Source organism: Peromyscus eremicus, chromosome 9, assembly GCF_949786415.1.
Source record: "Peromyscus eremicus chromosome 9, PerEre_H2_v1, whole genome shotgun sequence".
NCBI classification, from domain to species: domain Eukaryota; kingdom Metazoa; phylum Chordata; class Mammalia; order Rodentia; family Cricetidae; genus Peromyscus; species Peromyscus eremicus.
Genome location: NC_081425.1, coordinates 104559236 through 104579248, shown reverse-complemented (window position 1 = coordinate 104579248; position 20013 = coordinate 104559236). Strand labels below are relative to the sequence as shown.

Genomic DNA, 20013 nt, shown 5'->3' with positions numbered 1-20013 from the left:
GAGCCTGCAGAACTATAGTTCTGGCTGTGTCCAAGTGGCAATGAACAGGAAGGCTTCAGACTTGACTCTACACTGCAGCTCACTCATATTGAGAGCTGCTGGTAGCAAAAGGCCATGGGAGTGTACAGAGGTGACAACTAGTATTCAGAAGGTCAGCCTATCAGAACCAAGGATTCAGCTGGAGGAAACCATCACGCAAGGCATTTTGTAATTATTGCCTTTTGAATGAATGAACTGTTTCTTATTATAAACTTCCTGTGCAATAACAGCTGTGATATCTCCCCATTACCATGCATTTTCATAAAATGTATATATGTAATCTCGTGATTACATCTCATCTTATGGGCACATGTATCTGTGAGTGGTCAGGAAGATGACTTTTCATTTAGCTGTGTAATTTTGATATATAGAAAATATACTAGAATGTGCTTCATAGTCAGACCCATTGTCCCATGAGACTGTAGACACTTAAAGTCTGCTCTGTTCCTTCTGCTCAGACTAACACAGAAAATAATAATCTCTCCTCAGTCTAACACAACTGCACAGATTTAGCTCATTTTTACCACAGAGCAAGTTCAAACTAGACTAAAGGCTTTTGCAAATAGATCATAAGTTTAAAAGTTTACAGTTACGCACAAGGTCATAGTCGCAGATGCCTACCAAGGCTACTAACACAAAACACCCTAATGAAAGCCTGCCAAGTCTGCTGATAAAAAGCTATGTCTCAGAGTTTGTGGCACTGGGCACTGTGCCCCCTCCCTCTGGTCCTGAAAACTTAGAACCTTGCGTTACTATGGTAATGGCTCTGCTCCTTATCATCTATTCTAGGATATCCTAGGACCTTGAGGGTTTTGAAATTTTTCTCAGGTTTTCAAAGAGTCTCCTGTTAGAAATGTAAGGAGTCAGGCAAGAGAGGAGCTAAGAATGAGAGCTGAAAAGAAGCTGTAGATTTAGAGAAGCGGCAGAACAAAGAGATAACAGCAGAGAGAGCAGAGGCAGAGTTGAAGCTTACTTAGAACAACAAAGTGATGGACTGAAAGAGCATGATGTGAGTAGATTTATTGATATACCCTCAGATAGGTAGATTCATTTGATATCCTTAAGATTAGATAACTGCTGCTTGTAAACACCTTCCCTGGACTCTGGGAGAAAGTTTTTTGGGGGCAGACACCTGAAAAGCTTTTGATACACTCGGAGTTTTCTTCACCAAGGCTGTGCTAACTTTGAAAATGACATCTTTTTTTCATAAGTAATAAATTAATTTTATTTCACTGCAACCTTTTACTATATAATTTTTATTTTCTTTTAGTTTTGGACTTTTTCTACTCACATAGCTTAACACACAAATGTATCTTACAGCTATGCAAAACTATTATCTCTTCTTATACATTTCTTCTATGAGTTTTTTTTTCTATTTTAAATTTGTTTTATTTTTAAACATGTTTTTTAAAACAATAACTAAGACATATATTAACTACAGTTATATGGTACCAAGATGTCCATATCACTGTTTCCATGCCTCAATTTCTCAAACCCTGGAAGGTCCCCAGGGGTTATAAAAGGCATGTACTTGCCACCTACTATAACAACAAAATCTTCTAGATCCTTCTTGAGGAACCTGTCTGAGGCTGTCCTCAGGGAAGGGTAGGCTTTCAGATGTTTGCCTCAGAGGCAGCTTGGGTCTGTTTCTTTGCCCACCCTGGCTTTGTTGGTAACTGGATCATGCACCTGACCACCCCTCTGTCACCAGGTCTCTCTGTGCAGGGCCCCTATTCTCATAGTTCATAAGAAGCTCATAGACATCAACACATTCTCTGTTGAACCCTCACTGAGGGCTTTCCTGGGGGTTGCCCTTCTCCTGTAGTTACCTGTCTCTTGCCTTTTTTTTTTTTTTTCAGTTGTGGACTTCTTTTCAGATTCCACCAGTCCTTAATTAGCAAGCCTCTGGAAGCGTCTCTGAGCTCCTGAAGGCCATTCCTATCCTTTATCCAGATCTGAAGGGTTAAGTCATTTCCATATCAACCACACCTTTTTGAGTTTTCCAACCTCTCCATCAAATCCTCTAAGCTATTGATGAGCCTCTCTGTCTTCAGGTGCCATGAATGAACTTGAAGACATCATACCAAGGCCAAACAAGGTTCATGCTGCAGTAACAGAGGATGTATGTTCATTTAATGCCTGCTGTGCAGCAGTATCCTGGGCAAAGACCATGTGGGCAGTAGGCTATAAACACTGCTGTAAGTCCTAAATTAAAGAGATGGTGCTTGGAGGCAAGGATCACTCCTTTGATACAGGGGGGAAACATTATAAAAGGAGAATTGTGAGAGCATGATTGGCAGTAAGCAAAACCTCAAAAATGGCATCGTTCTGTAGCCAGTCCCCATTTCCCTGGCCTAACAGTTCATGCACCTCAGAAAGTGCCAGGATCGTATTGCTCTTATAGTGTGCTGGCAATTTGTGCTAACTGCCATGTAGGAAGGCTTCTACCATGCCAGGTCCCTAAGGGTTTCAATCTGTCACTGATTGAAACACCATTACTCAGCACATGGCTGAATGCATTTCTGAACACCTCCCTTTCTAATTTGCTTAAATTAAACTTGGGATGTATAAAGTGCTTTGGTAAGCAAGTCGTATTTTGAATTCAATATATTATATTATTAACTACATACATATCCAAACATTTGTTTACTCAAGCTTTTCATTTATTTTAAGCTTGGCTAATCTAAGGAAAGGTAAAAAGTTAGCATATAAGACTTCTACATTCTTCTACTGCAGAAGAGAAAAAGTCATAACTTTTTTTTATCATATCTCCAGAGTCATGGCTGACATTTCTATAGCAAAAGGAATAAGAAACTCATCACAAATGTATTTAACTGAAGTTTTCTATGATATGCAGTTTATTTTCAGTGTTTACTTGATGAAGGAAGTGGGTAGCCATGGAGAACTGCCAGACAGTAATGAGTATAAGCTAATGGTAATGACTTGGAGGCCTCAGCAAGGCTTAGTTGTTTACACTCCCTGCCTCTCTGCACATCCCTTTCCCTGCAAATGGAAGCCCCTGTGAGAAAGATCTCAAAGAAAAAGGGTTGGGGTTCAGTGACCTTCCTAGGTTTTATGGCTTCATTTAGGAAGAGAAATTCTACTTTTTTGTGTGTGCAGTACTGGAGGCCAAACTGAGGACCATGTATGTGCTAGATAAGTACTCTATCTCTGAGCTACATCCCAAGATCAAAATCTATATTTCTTTGATTTGGAGGAGGAAGGAGATGGAGGGACAATCAGACTGTTTGTTCCTTCATTTGTTTGTTTGTTTGTTTCTAGCTAACCTTTCTACTTTCTTTCTGCTCCGAAAGAACTAAACATGCCATGGAGCACATACGAGGTATCGTATTCTTGGCATTAACACTGCCCATTTGCCTTGAGGTCTTAGTAGAAAACAAAAGTGCACTGTATTTAAGTCTCATTCCCCCAGCAATACATGCCCTTCATAGCTCTAGGTATTCAGACTTTCCACCAAGTGGCAGAACAGATTTTTTTTAATTGATTCCATTAATACCTTCAAGGTAACATTAATATATTTCGCTTTTGGAAATCCTGGCATTGGGGACTGGATATTTTAGGCCATAGCTACATGTTGGCCTCAGAAACTCCATGTACTGGACAAAGTGAGAAGATGAGAACTCACTGAGAACTTACCCTGGAAAAATGAAACTCATGGCTGCCCCAGTGCTGGGTTCTGTTAGGAAGAACGTGACAGCCCAGGTAGAAATCTAGGGCTGTGGGTCCCCAGTAGTGTCAACTAAAGAGCAAACCAAGTTATACACAAGATGGAAAAAATTACTAAAACTCTAGGGGAAGTAATGGGGCTTATAAGAAAAGAAATGCTGCCATATTACAGAACTTGGCTCTGCTGAAAATATTCCCATGGCCATGATCATGAAAACTCTACATTAATGAGACACAGCATGACAGAGCTATACTGTGTAGGAAGTAAACAGGGAAACAGAAAGAAAATACCCATGCTCTGGGTCTCAGCAAGGAAAGGTGTTAAAAAAAAAAAATGATCTGAGAAGTCTATTTGCTATGGAGATGAAGACAGCTAAAATCTAAAAGAGATAATAGCTGCAAGGATTAAGAATTCAGATCAGGGATCCTGCCAACTCCAACTGGACCAAGAAGTGAGTAACTGTTCTCCCAACCAATCAGCCCAGTCTCTAGGCCCTAGCCCCCACCCACCCATTGTAGCCCCAGTTGCAGGTTATCAGGCCTGCTCACCACCACCCACACTGGGCCCTGTAATCTACAAGCCCCACTCTATCCCCAAAGTGCCCCTGCTAGGCCTCAGTAGCTCCCTGAGACATAGACTCTGCCAGCTCAGATTGGTCCGAGGAGTGAGTGGCTATTCTCTCAGCCAGTCAGCATAGTCTCTAGGCCCTAGGCTCCTGAGCACAACCTATGTTCCTCCATCCCCACCTATTGCAGCCCCAGTTGTAGTCTAGCAGGCAAGGCTCCTGCTGGCAGGCCTGGCCATCACCAACCCCATCAGACCATGTAAGTCCCACTCAGTTCCCCAAACCCACCCATCCCCCAAGACCCCAGTGGCTCCCTGAGACACAAACAACACCATCACCAATTGGACCAAGAGAGGCTCCCTGAGACACAGACACCTCTTGTGTTGCTTGGATGCTAACTGCTCCCTTGGAAGAGGGGGTGAAAAGGCATGGCATCAACAACACAGACAGCAGAAGTCTGTTGAAGGCAAATAGTGAACTCATTTATTCAATAACAGGGAAGGCCTTATATATCCTCCTCCTAGCACCCAGTCTGTGTGGTTATCCCTCATTGGCTGGGCATGATCAGGAACTCTGACAATAATTGGGAACTCTGACAGTGACCAGGAACTCTAACAGCTCCTGTGGCTAGGCCCTCAGGAAGCCTCCTGTTTGGCTCATAAGGACTACATTATGTGCATGCCTTGGCAACTGGTCTGAGCTAATTTCCTCAACCCTATGGGCCTGTCCTACTACATATCCACCTTTTTATTTTATTACATGGGTACTCCGAGGGAGTCAGAGTTCTTTGGTCTGACCTTGTTGACCCTGCCTCAGGGGGACTCAGGAACTGGACTGTGCCTGTCTTAGGTTGGCTGCACAAACAAGCTCTTACCTGTCTTTGACTACCAGCCCTTGAAGAGCATACATCCCTGGGAAGTCACCCCAGGTGGGGAGAGCCAGGCAGTAACTTTGAATTTCAGAAAAGCAGGCATGCATAACCTCCTGTGGAGGGCTATGAGTTGGATGTCTAAGAGCCATTAACACCTGTAGAGTCACTTTAGTGGCCACCCATTGTTGTTGGATGTGCTGTAGGTGACACTTAAAAAGGAGAAAGATCTTTATATCATGCCATTTTCAAAAAATAGTCAAAGGCTATAACCTGTGCTCTTGTCTGATTTAATTGGAAAATTTCATGTGTTTGCAGTAATGGATAGTATAGAAACTTAGCTGACACAGGTCCTTAGTATATTTAGCTAGCTCCTGGCCTGCTAAACTAATGTTCCTCATCTTAAAAGGCATCATACAAAATGAGGAAAAGCAAGGCTTCACAAGTCTTCAGCCTTTAGAGGGGCAATAAGAGCAAGAAAGAGGAGTATATACATTACCTATCCTGGGTTATTTCCTCCTTGGTGGAAGCAGGCTGATCTATGTCCAAGTGAACATCTCTTGCTGGGACCCATATTGACATAGTGGCACTCTGAGGAAAAACACAAGCATATCCTCTCCCGTGGGTTAGCAGGGAGCTGGCAGCTGTCATTGGAGGGAGATAGAATCTCTCCATCTCACCAAGGGCAGCGATGTGTTCCTTGGCAGAGACATCCAGTGCTTGTAGGCTGGACTGAGCCCCTTGTAGGGCATTGAGGGCCAGGTCTGAGACCTGTTGAACATAGGTATTCAAACCAATCTGTGCCTGGTACACAGGATGGATATATTCCCCATGCCCTGTGAGCACATCATAGGTCACTGGGATGTTAAGAAAGATGTTTGTCCAGGCCTGGGATTCTGCCTGATCATCATAGGCTGATCTCCAACTGAGAAAGACTGCAGGATCCAACACAGCTTTAAGCAAATGATACCAATGAAAATATGTTTGTAACTTCATCAACCATTGAATAAGGACCTGCTGAAAGTAGGGGGAATCTGAGCCTGATTCATTGGCTGCCTTCCTGATGAGAGAGAGGTAAGCTATGGGAGTGGGAATTCAGGGTTGGTCTTGGGTGTTTGGGCTCATATTGATTGGAAAGGCTTCTATGGGCCTATGGACTGACAGTGGCACAGGCTGTGAGGGTTGTAAGACATCTGGCACTGTGGGATCAGGATCTATCCCTGGTACATGAGCTGGCTTTCTGAAGCCCTTACCTACAGTGGGACATCTTGCTCAGCCTTGATGCAGCAAGGAGGGTCTTCATCCTGTCTCAACTGAATGTACCAGGCTTCGCTGATTCCCCATGGGAGACCTTACTCTTTCAGGGGAGGAGATGGGTGGCATTGGGGGGAAGGAAACTGGGGGACAGGGGAGAGGGGTGAAAGGGGGATCTGTGGTAGGTATGTAAAATGGATAAAAACATTTCTTAAGTAAATAAAAAGAAGAATTAATAATGAAATAAATCAAGATCATAGAAATGAACACCTCTCTTTGAATAAATTATATTGTCATGAGACCATGAAAAAAAAGAATTCAGATTACAGTACTGGAAGGTAGCATTTTCATTATTAGATTTGAAATAAAATTTTACTGTAAGATTGTATACATGTATTATTCTGATTAAAATACTAACTTAAAAATGAGTTTATGATTGGCCTTGTTGAGTCTTGGTAGTAAAACAAGGGGCGGGGTAAGATGGCTAATAGCATTCGTATAAATTAAAATGTTGACATTTATGGATAATCATTTGAGTCCTCTGGATAGTTTACACTCTGCCCCTAAAAGCTTGGTCACCAAACCCACTCCCCCACTATGATGAAGCCTGCCTGACTTAAGACACTAGAAAAAAGGTACAGAATCTTTTCAAGCTGTGGTTTTTGTTTAAGAACAAACACTGCATTTAAATTCTAAGACTGTATCTGACAATAACATAATATGATGGTATTGTTGCATCTCATCTGCTTTCCTAGGGAAGCCAGGAGTTCTTGGCCACTTGAAACTGCTTCATGTGACTTGCAATAGTCTATGAGAAGAGATCACTCCCCCAGATACCTGAAGTTCTAGTTGTTCTATTACACCTGCAGCTCTTTGGTCTTGCTAATGAAATGTCCCTGGCTAGGAAAGGCAGAACCAGTTCTTTGAGATGGCAAGCTGCTAGAATAATCACATCACATCTCCTTCTGCTCTCCTTGGTGGTGGCAGAGGGTGGGGTGGGGGATAGAGATCATGAGGGCTGCTTTCTTCTGCTCTTCTCACTCCATCTGTACTCATTTGATTGGAAGAGATAAACCTTCTTTCAGAAAAAAACTAAGCACAGGGGTGATAACCAGAATGAAAATGGAGCAGTCATGCCAGTAGGTCATCATCCCAACTGGAACAAAGAAATCCAAGCTAGAACACTCATCCATTGCTAGTGCTACTGACAACTTATACAGCCACTATGAAAATCAATGTCATGGTTCCTCAGGAAAATGAGAATCAATCTACCCCAAAATCCAGCTTTATCACCCTTGGGTATATACCCAAAAAATGTTTCATCCTAAAGCAAAGATATTTGCTTAACCATGTTCATTGCTGCTCTATTCATATATTACAATACCCAGAAAGTGGAAACAACTTAGATGTTTCTCAATGGAATAATGGATAAATAAAATATGTTATTTTTACACAATGAAGTATTACTCAGCTGTTAAAAAAATGAAATTTGTAGGTATATGTATGGAACTAGGAAAAAAATCATCCTGAGTAAGATATCCCAGGCCCAGAAAGATAAACATAGTATGGATTTACAATTTTTAATAAATTTATACATAACATTTATCCACTTATAAATGGATATTAGCTGTTAAATTAATGATAACCAAGCTACAATCCATAGAACTACAGAGGTTAGGTATAGAGCAAGGGACTAGATGGAACCAATAGATTTTGTTAGGAAAGGGAAATAGAATAAAGAGTTATGGAGGGATGGGGGTGTTGAAACAGAGGGTCAAATGGAAAAGAGGAGAGGAATGAAAGGAAATGGTTGAGGGAGAGAATATGGTGAAAGATAGATAAAATTAAGGGCCATTTGAGGGTAGTATTGAAAATAAATACCATAGAAACCTCCTAAAACATACACATATCTGTGATGATATTTTATTTGTGTACCCCAATAAAGCTTGCCTGGGGATCAGAGGAAAAAGCCAGCCACTATATTAAACATAGAGACCAGGCAGAGGTAGCACATGCCTTTAATCCTTTAAGCATTCTGGAGGCAGAGATTCATCCAGATCTCCGTGAGTTCAAGGCCACACTGGGAACAGAGCCAGGCATGGTGGCACACACCTTTAATCCCAGCACTAGTTAACCATAGAGCTCTGGAGCTCTGTACAGACAGACAGGAAGTAATAGAGCTGGGTGGAAAGAGGAAGTAATTTAGCTAGGTGGAGAGAGGAAGTAAGATGGCAGGGCACAGAAAGGTATACAAGGCATAGGTATACAGGAAGTAGCTCTCTCTTGGAATGAGGATTTCCTAGGGGTAAGAACTTGTGGCTTAGCTTGTTCTATTCCTCTGATCTCTCAGTTTTTACCCCAATATCTGGCTTCAGGTTTTTTATTAATAAGACCATTTAGCAATTTGTCTTACATGTATCTGAAGGCAATCTAAAGGAAATAGCTAATAATGAGGTAAACAGAGTTCCAACTGGCTAACTCTTGTCACCAAATTAAGCTCACTGTATCAGGATCAGGTTATGTCTAATTGAGTTGTTGGCCAAGGGGCTACCTTGTGAATCCCCAAATAACCAGGTTATTGGCAAGTCTATAGGTTGCTCTCCACAAACTGAGAGCAAGGCCCCATTGTTGACAACAACACCTGAACAATCCAAAAGAAAAACAAATACCAGTCAAGCCACAAACTCTTTGATCTACAATGGTGTCCTGCCTTCAAAACATGCTAGGACAATGGTGGCACAAAGCTTGTGGGAGTAACCAACCACTATCTGATTTAACTTAAGGCCCACTCTCTGAGATAGAACCCATAACTGTTGCTAGAGTTTTCCTACCTGGCCCACGGTCAGGGCAAATCTCTCTTACCCGCCAGTCCCACAGCCACTCAGACCCAACCAAGCAAACACAGAGACTTATATTGGTTACAAACTGTATGGCCGTGGCAGGCTTCTTGCTAACTGTTCTTACAGTTTAAATTAATCCATTTCTATTAATCTATACCTTGCCACATGGCTCGCGGCTTACCAGCATCTTCACATGCGGCTTGTCATGGTGGTGGCTGGCAGTGTCTCTCTCTCAGCCTTCCACTTCCCAGAATTCTTCTCCTTGTCCCGCCTATACTTCCTGCCTAGCCAATGGCCAATCAGTGATTTATTTACTGACCAATCAGCAACACACTTGACATACAGACTATCCCACAGCACTTCCCCTTTTCTTTTCTTAAAAAGGAAGGTTTTAACCTTTGTATATCTCCAAAGTCAGCTTGGTATATTTGGGAATTTGGGCGTAGTTTCTCTTACTACTTCCTGCTGGAGGGGGGCGCTGTATCTTATGGGGACACAAAGAATATTTTAGGATTATGGAGTAGTCCATGAGGGTGTATCGTCTGAGCCAGTTGCCTTCAAACCATTCTGGATGTTGGATCATCTGGGCCATGGTGTCATTGGAGACCTTTCAGGTGGTCTTGGCTGGTCAAACCTGATGTATCTTAATTTGGAACAAATCCATAGCCTCTGGCTTTCTGTGGAAACAAAAGCAGAGCCTCCTTTCCAAAGCAACATATCCTTACATCCAAATTTTGAAGTCAAGGTACCTTTAAAATATACATTTTGGCATAACTCAACAGCTTTTGTAATCAAATGTTTTTTTTCAGTTACGAATATCAAAGAGAACATAATCCAGATTCTCTGTGTGGTAGCCATCTTTACGTAGCTTATTTTTTTTTTTATATTAGCTTGAGCCTATTGCTTTAAACTGCAGCCTTCTAAGCCTGAAACGCGCTGGCGCTGTGGCTGCTGGTTCCACCCACTTCAGCTTCCCAACATGGTGGTAGTACGTTTTCCGCCAGCTCTGGGAGCCATCAACTCTCAGAAATAGTGGGTCTATGCTTTTATCAAAGCAGCGTGTAGCCCAGAAACCTCTTTTTTTTTTTTTTTGTACTAGCAAAGGCTAAATCCACCACACAGCTTAATGTGCCACTTGCAGAGGCCTCATTCCCACCATATTGCAGGTCGAGCATGCACGCCAGGAACCCGCCATAGTAGCTCAAACACGCAGGCTGCTGCTAGCTTAAAAGAGACAACTAGGAGCTGTTTTTAGCTCCGTTTTAGAATCTTTTTACTCAGGTTTTAGGTGGAAACTCTTGCCAACACGCTGGGCGCCATTTGTTGCTAGAGTTTTCCTACCTGGCCCACGGTCAGGGCAAATCTCTCTCATCCGCCAGTCCCACAGCCACTCAGACCCAACCAAGTAAACACAGAGACTTATATTGGTTACAAACTGTATGGCCGTGGCAGGCTTCTTGCTAACTGTTCTTACAGTTTAAATTAATCCATTTCTATTAATCTATACCTTGCCACATGGCTCGTGGCTTACCGGCATCTTCACATGCGGCTTGTCATGGTGGCGGCTGGCAGTGTCTCTCTCTCAGCCTTCTACTTCCCAGAATTCTTCTCCTTGTCCCGCCTATACTTCCTGCCTAGCCAATGGCCAATCAGTGATTTATTTACTGACCAATCAGCAACACACTTGACATACAGACTATCCCACAGCACATAACCAATACTGCTTGGTTGACCAAGAACCAAAGACTAGATATCCCAGGGACCCAGAGTAAAATTAAACCAAATGCTATTGTTCTAAAAAAAAAATGTGGCAATAAAATGACATTCTGTTATACTCATAGATCAGTGTCTTGCTCAGTCATCCTCAGAGAAGCTTCCTCCTGCAATAGATGGGAACAAATACAGAGACCAATAGCCAGACATTACACAGAGAGTGAGAGACCTTGGAACACTCATCCCCAAATGGGAGATCTCCATCAAATCCCTCCTCTCAGAGCTCTGGAAACCCCAGTGAAGGAGTCAGAAAGTCAGTAAGAGAGGATGGAGAACTCCAAGAAACATGGCCTTCTAAATCAACATGATCGATGAACATGTGAACTCAGAAAGACTGAGTCAGCATGCACATGGCCTGTATGAATCTGCACCAGGTCATCTGCAAATACATTAGGGCTTCTACTTTAGTGTTTTTTATGGGATTCCTGAGTGTGAGAATGAATGGGTCTCTAAGTCTTATGCCTTCTCCTGGACTCTTCTGTTTGTTGGTTTGTCTTGTCTTAGGGTTTTTTTCATCTTATTTTATTATATTATATTTCATTTTATTTATTATTATTCTTTAGGAACCTTCTCAATTTCTAATGAAAAACAGAAAGAAAGTGGATCCAGACAGGAGTAGAATGGGGAGAAAATGGGAAGAGTAGAGGAAGAAAAAGAAACATAATCAAGATATATTATGTGAGATAAAAAAATCAATTTTCAATAAAAGGAAAAGAGAAAAAGAAATCCAAAGTAGGATACTCTGCACCCTTTCAAGATCTGAGGACAAGACATTTAAAGCAAGAAAACTGGTGAAAAATTTTAAGGAGTTAACTACATGGGGAAAATATTGGGGACTTGCCAGTTGGAATGAAAGTGTTGTGCTCAACTCCCTAAAGCCTGTGCTGCCTCATAGCTACAGCTTGACCATGAGGTTGGCTTAGGTAAAACAATTGTAAAGACTCCAGCATTTCAAAGGTCATTTTCCAGGTTACCAGCCATGTGTTTCCTTACCTCACAAGCAGGGATTCACTCTGTGATAGTCAAGCATGCATGTGACTCAAAAACTTTGCCCCTTTATTTTGGGAAACTCTATGGTCATAGTTGGCATTCTGTGCCATGAGGGATAGAAATATAACATGGAAAGTAAAATGAAAATGATCACAGAGAAAGAAACCAGAATCCAGCATAAACTGTGTAAACCATGCCTGAGGCCTGCCCTGCTCCCATCATTTTGACAGATGTCAATAAATCCCCTTGTTGAGCTGGTTGAGTCTTTTTTTTTTTTAACCTATAATGAAAGTATCTGGCAGTGCTCCTGAATCAGTTGAGGTCATAAAGAAGTAAAAGCTGATGAAATTTGGGGCAGCGGGATGGAAAACTCAATGTCTGAAAATAATCTCCTTTGAGCAGAGTCCAGAAGACAATGAAGAAAACATCCAGTTCTGGAAATGAGGAGATAATTGCCTAATCACTGTTTGGGCACAGCATGCAGGAAGGGTGATGCTTCATCCCAGTAGAGTTGTAGGGAAGAAAATTGCTCATTGTCCAAGTTAGTAAAAGCTGAAATCCCTCATCAATGTGTTAATTTGTTTATGCTTGAAAAGAAACACATTTTTCTACCACCCTAGAGAGGATGATTTAGGATGGTAAGAAATGAGGAGTTGCACTTTAATGAAAGAAATACAAAATGTGTTTATTCATAAACAATTCAGGTGGGGCAGAATCTTGTATTTGTCAATCATTGGACTACTTAATTTTCATTCATTGTGTGTGTGTGTGTGTGTGTGTGTGTGTGTGTGTGTGTGTATACATGCATTTGTCATGGTGTTCCTGTGTAGGTCAGAGGACAACTTGGGGGAATCCCCTCGTACCATGCGAGTCAAGTCATCAGGCTTGGTGGCAAGCACCTAGTGCTTAGCACTTTAAGTACTAAATTTTGGATAAAGTGACACAATGTAAGTAGCTGCTGTACGCTGCTGAACAGAAGCCTTCACCCCAACTCCCACCCCTACCCCACTCTCTCTTGAGGTATCTGTGGAAAACCGAAACCAAAACAATTTTTGTTGGATCAGAACTAGGATCAATTCCTGGCCTGAGCCTTTGCCCTTTATCTCTTCCCTTAACCACAGTGGGCACCATTGTAATTCATTTGCTTGTAGGCCAATTTATTCTATGGTAAGAAGTCTCTTGATTTGTACATTGAAATTGCAACTACTTGCTGGTTGCTTCTAATTTGCAATTCAATACCAAATTATCCATTTCTTCATATGTGGATTCCTGAGTCAGTGCCTTGAGATTCACACCTGTGATCCCTGAGTTGGAAGCTGAAAGGAGGATCGGGAGTTCAAAGTATCCTGGCTTGTTTTTTGTCAAATTGCCACAATCTGAAGTCATCTGAGAAGAGGGAACCTCAACTGAGAAAATGTCTTCAGCAGATTGGTCTGTGGGCAAGCCTGCAGGGCATTTTCTTGTTTAATGATTGATGTGGGAGGGCCCAATCCATTGAAATTGGTACCACCCCTAGGTAGGTGGTCCTGAGTTGTACAAAAAGCAAGCTGAACAAGTTTTGAAGAGCAAGCCAGTGAGCAGTGTTCCTCCATGACTTCTGCTTCAGTTCCTAACTCTGGCTTCTTGCCTTGAGTTCTTGGCCTGACTTCCTTCAATAATGAGTGGTGACATGGAACTATAAGCTAAATTAAACCCTTTCCTCTGAAGATGTTTTCAGTCACTCTGTTCTATCACTGCAGGAGAAATCCTAAGACATAATATCACCATTGGCTACATAGGGAATTCAAGGCCAGCCTGCACAACCTGAGATTCCATCTCAATACAAAGCAAAGTAACTTTCATAGGTTCACCAGAACAAAACACCACAGACTGAATGGTTTACTCAATAGAATTTTTCCCCACAATTTTAAGTTCCAAAAGTCTAAGATTTAAGACGATGACAGGCCTAAATCCTCTGAGGCTTCTGTGTTTTTGTTGCACATCAGTGTGTTTCTTTGCCCTTTGTATTAAGTGTGCCCAAATTCCTTATAACTATGCCAGTCAGAGTAGGCTGGGCTCCATTTAAGGAACTCACTGTAAGTCAGTCATTTCTATAAAGGCCATCTCCAAACAGAAATACAGTGTGTCGGAGTGGGAATCAAGGTTTCAACATGTTGGATAGGAGACATGACTCAGCTCCTAAAACTAGTTGTTACCTAAAAACCATCAGGGAAAATCATGAAAGCACCAGTAACAGCTTGAAGAATCCACAAAATCCAAGAGACAAAACAAAGCACATTAAATGTTGCTTACCTAATCTTAGGTAAAAAGCAATGCTGGAGATACCACAACACCCAATCTCAAATTATACTACAGCACCACAGTGATAGTCAGTGACTGTGTGATGCTGGCACAAAATCAGATGTGTAGAAAAAATAGAAGACCTAGAAATTATCCCACACAGCCACAGTCTACCATCACCAGAGTTTCGATGAACGTGCCAACAATACACACTGGAGGAAAAACAGTATCTTTAGCAAGTAGAGCTGTGGACACTGAATTCACACATTAAAAAAAAAAAATGAAACTAGATTCTGTCTCTCACACTGAATAAAAAATCATCTCAAAATGGATCAAATACTTTGATATAAGCCCTAAAATGTTGAAACTGCTATAGAAAAGCATAAGTCAAGTGCATTGAGCTACAGTCATAGGAAGGACTTTCTGAAAGGGACTAACACAGCATGGGAAGTGTAGCAGTTACTACCCATTCACCATGTCTGAGAGAGGGACTAAGGATTGAAGAACAGAGACAAGACAGTGGGTCATTCATCTCAGCAGAATGCTGAATGCCTTTTATTGAAGGAGGTAGGAAACCTTAAATACAGTCTTAGAGCACAATGGGAGAACCCTGGAGGGCAGAAGTTCACTGCTACAGATGTTTTACATTCTTGCATCCTAGCTGTTTACACCGAATGCAGGATACACAAACAAAGAACCTCAGGTAAGTGTTCAGAAGGAAGGAAACTGGCAGGAAATCAGCATAGGGAGGACATCTGGTCTAGGTCAGTAAGCAAGGCAACAGCTACTCAAGAAACTGGGGGTGGGGAGGAAGGCCCCCAATAGGGAAGTAACCAAAAATTGATCAGTGGAATTGCATGTATGAAATGGAAAAGCATCTGCATGGCAAAAGATAAAAAAGAAAAAAGAGACTGCCTGCAGGATAAGACAAAATCTTTGCCAACTCTACATGTGACAGATTAACATCTCTAGGATTTATAAAAACAAAACTTCCAATATCAGAGAGCAAAGCACCATATCATCCAGTCAATATGTGGATAGCTGAATTGAACTCACAGTTCTCAAAACAAGAAATATAATAGCTAGTAGACATTTGAAAGAAAGGTCAACATCTTCAGCAAGAAAATGCAAATTAATATTACCCTGAGATTCCATCTCAGAACAATGAGAAGATAACCATAAAAAAAAAAAGCAGTCAGTAAACATTGACAAGAATGTAAGGACACAGAGGTCCTTATACATTGCACCTAGAAGAATAAACCAGTGCAGCACTATGAAAATCAGTGTGGAAATGTCTCAGAAAACTAAAGCTAGAACAACCATGTGACCCAGCTGTATTATTCCTGGGTAGATAACCTAGAGTTGATAGATTCACAACATGCCCCTACGGTTGGGCATGTCTGGCAGACCTAGACACTTCCACCTAGCCAGTTTCAGGTCAAAATAGCCATTTCTGGGTCAAGGAGTCTCGTGTGACCAGTACCCCGTGGCTTTGCATGGTTGCATAAGAGCGCACAATGCAACCATGTGATTTACGCGCTTGCGTGGAGTAGCCACATGGACCTGTGTACGCCTGCGCCACCCAGCCTTTATAAGCCGGCGCCATATTCCCGGCTTCCTTCTTCTTCTTCTCCACGCATGTGTCTTTTCCGCAGGCCTGAGCACACTTGTCTGTCTCTCTTATCTTAATAAAACTCTTGTTAGTGGATTCTGTTGTGTTTCATGACATTTCCTCCCAGGGTAAGAGCGCCCCCAAATAACTAACAAGAGTAATCTAAGTCCACATACCACAGAGATATTTACACATCCATGTGGCTTGCTGAACTTCATACAATAGCCAGGGTATGGAATCTGCTTAACTATCCATCAACACATGACTGAGTAAGTATATATTGATAGATATAGATATATAGATATGTATATATGTATATTATAGTTATATATAATTTAATAATATAATATATTATATATATAAAATAATGTTTTGTTCAGGCACAAAAAAGAATAAAATTGTGTCATTTTCAGAGAAATAGATGGAATTGTAGATCATCCTGTTAAGTGAAATAAACTAGACTCAAAGGAACAAATATCTCATGTTTTTCTCTTATATACAGAACCTATATTTATCTATAAACATTATGTGTGTGTGTGTGTGTGTGTGTGTGTGTGTGTGTGTGTGTCAGAAGGGTGACTACGGAGGTAAGAGGAGGGCTAAAGGGATGAGACTGTAAGTGGGGTGAAGAAAGACAATATTGACTATCTCTATCATCTGTAGAATCTGTATTTTAATATATGGCATGAAAACAGAAAAGGGACTGTTTTGGAGGAAGAAGGACTAGTGAGGAGGGAAAGATGGTGGTGAGTGAGTATGCACAGGATTCAATGCTACGAGAATGTATGAAAATGTCATAATGACGCCCATTGCTCCATATATTAAGTTTTTAAAAACACCATAAAAATACCTATGACATGTGGGAAAAGAAAAGATGTACTGCTCCTGCACAGCACAAGATCAAGGAATGCTGGGAAACTAGAATGCATCACCACTGTTGTAGTGGACCAGGTTTTTTTGTTTGTGTTTTTGTTTTTTTTTCTCCCCAGTGACAGATGAAACAGACAGTGTATAATCATGGACACCTGTGCAGGTCATTCACCTGTTCCATCTTATCCTCAAGCCAGCTGGGCAGTATCTGTAATGCCAGAGGTAGGGTGTAGAGACTGTGCATCTCCCATTTCCCTGCTCATGTTGGGTAAACTTTACCAGTTGGAGACCCAACCAGGAGCCTGGAAGGCAGAAGGAGAGGGTGAAAGACTTGATTACTTTGCTTCCTGGACCTGTAAGAATCATGCAATGAACAGAAGACAGCTGTGTTTCCAGCCTCCAAATGCTTTATGGCAGTTCCAGACCATCCGCATAGCATGCCTCTACAGAAAGATGGCCACCATGCCTACATGCATTTCATTGTATTCCTCCAAGGATAGAGCACCAGATTCATAGGACCAAGCTTCCTGGCTCTGCATTCTTTTATTTCTTGTGTGGTGCTACACATTAAGTCTCAAACCCAGGAATGAATGGCTGAAGTACCTATTTAACATATCAAAGTGAACCTGGCCACCAGGTTCTCCCAGCATCCCTGATTCCCTACCTGTTACAGGGGCCTCCTGGCTGCCATACCTTGCCCCCTACTCTGAGTTCTCCAGCCCAGGGGGCTCGGCTGCTCTTCCCTATATACTGCAACCATTGTGGTTACCCACCCCCTTTGTACCTTTGGGCCTCCTGGCTGCTGCACCTGGTCCTCCTCTCTCCCATTTGCTTCTGCCCCACCCCCACCCCTGACATGACCCAGCACAGTGTGGCCATGTCCACTCTGGATTCTCCAAGGTGTCTCTGCCTCTGGCTATGCTCTGCCACAAATCTATAATAAACTTTCTCCCACACCATACACAAAAGCAGTCATGTCCTTTCTTTTCCTTTTCATTTCCTTTGTTTTTTCACATAATAATTAACATTTGCGGGTCATCTCAGCATCTATTTTTTTCTACTTTTGGCCTTGCAACAACTCTTGGTGGCTTCTGTTTAACTGCCTCGTTTTTTAAATGCCTGGTATAGGTGATGTTTTCCCAGATAGATGGACCCTCTAACTAATGCAGTACCCTAAAACAGATTAACTACAGCACTGCAGAGCAATTTAAGAACTTTTAAGTGATCTGTGTACTTTTGATTAAGGATTTCTACCCCTTCCGGGAAGATACTTTACCTCAATTATCCACTTCTTTAGCTTTGAGCTTTAGAGTACCTTTTTCTGGGTATTCTTTTTAACTCTTTATAGTTTCAAAATAACACATTATCTGGGCGCTTTTTAATACCCTCATTCCTGAAAGCATTATCTATAAAGGAATCATAAGCAAAGAAATAGTTTTTTAACTATTAAAATGTTCCTGAATTTTTAGCTTTCTAGTCAAGAGAAGTCTTGATAGTGGTAGAAGGGTAACTTTCAGAATTGATATAAATTATCTTTAGCAAATTTGAGGTCAGTGAGGAAGAGAGAGTTCATGGACTTTATTGTTCTTTCACAAACAGGTGAATTCTGGAATTTGTTTTCCAGAAATCTCTGTGCTTCCCCTCTAACAGCATCATTCCATGACCTTACATCAGCCAGTGCACGCTCTGACCTCTCCAGGCCTCGCTGTCGACTCAGGGCAGCCAGTTCATAATCTGATTTCTCTAGGTCTCTATGACTTTGCTCACCTAAGAAAGTTTACTCCTCTGCTCATCTGAACTTCTGAGACCACAGGCCATCCAGTTCATACTCTAACTTCTATAGACATTGTGACCGTCGGTCACCAATTCACTCCTCTGGTTTCCATAGACCTCTGTGACCATAGGTCAGCTGACATTTTTTCCTCTCTACCCTCATAAGCTTCATGTTTTAAATTTTCTATAGTATATTTAGGTTTAGATTCTCCAATATTCTTTCATTATAGTCATACAATTTTGAATTAACTTTTAGATTTCTATTTTTATTTTTAAACATACTTCAGCTTGTTCATTATTATGTTCTTCAGCCTCTGAAATACCTCCTGGGAAATCCTTTTGCATTTTTAACTCAGCTCTGTTCTCCCATTAAATTTCATACTTTGTGTCAGAAAAGTAGCTGCTTTAACTAGACTTGTCATTAACTATACATATCAGGCACCAATATGGAATGGAGCCAAATGAACGTTCATATCTCTTTCCTTGAGAATGAGTTTGTTGGTCCCTCTCACAAAGTATAAGGCCATCAAGTGACTACATTTAGTCCAACAAGAGTCAATAGTGTGTTGAAGCTAAAGTTTAGTTAATTCATTAAAGTTAATATGTTTTCTTTTCCTGAAATCAGCATACACAGCACTAGGCTTCATTTTGGCGTTTTCAAATGCTGTCTCTTTTAGTCCGTCCTCCTCACTCTCTCCTCTCCCATTTCCTTGTCCACATTCTGCTTTCTTGTCACATGTGTCCTTCAGCCCTGCCCTCCCTTCCTCAAAACACCTTTTTCTTTTTTCATAGTCTCCTTTCAAGTTTCATAGCCTACACCCCTGTTCACATGCATCTTTATACAAACATGTATACATTAAAAGTAAGGATCTGCAGATGAGAGTGAACATGTGATGTTTGTCTGAATCTGGGTCACCTCACTTACTTTTACACTTTCCAGATCCATCCATTTTCCTACAAATTTCATGTTTCTTTATAGCCCAGTAAAATTCTATTGTGCTGTGAACCACATTTTCATTACCTGTTCATCTATTGATGGTCATCTAGACTTTCATTTCTTAATGATTGTGAATTGAGCAGCAGTAAATATGGATATACAAGTACAACTGTGGTAGGGTATAGAATTCTTTGGATATATGCACATGAGTGGTATAGCTGGTTTATATGGAATGTCCATTTCTAATTTTTGGAGAAAACTCCACACTGGTTTCCACAGTGGCTGTACTAGTTCACACTCTTGAGCAGTGAATGAGAGTCCCTGCTTCCCCACATCCTTTCCAGGGGTTTTGGTGAGTTTTCCTTTCTCTTTTCCTCTTTTTTTATTTATTCTTATTTTATTTATTTACTCTTTACATATTACATTCCCAACTACAGTTTCCCCTTCCCCCCCATGCCCAGCCCCCAACATTGCCTTTTCCCCAGATCTACCCCCACTCGACCTCCGATCAGAAAAGAGCAGGC

General features: G+C 41.5%; 1 long non-coding RNA gene across 1 annotated transcript; it reads left to right on the top strand.

Annotated features, from left to right (window-relative positions):
• Positions 1-822: 822 nt before the first annotated feature.
• Positions 823-11796, top strand: LOC131920168 (uncharacterized). The gene is made up of 3 exons (XR_009381525.1): positions 823-1048; positions 2094-2237; positions 11591-11796. It is a non-coding gene; the product is annotated as an uncharacterized LOC131920168 (long non-coding RNA).
• The last annotated feature ends 8217 nt before the right edge of the window (positions 11797-20013 follow it).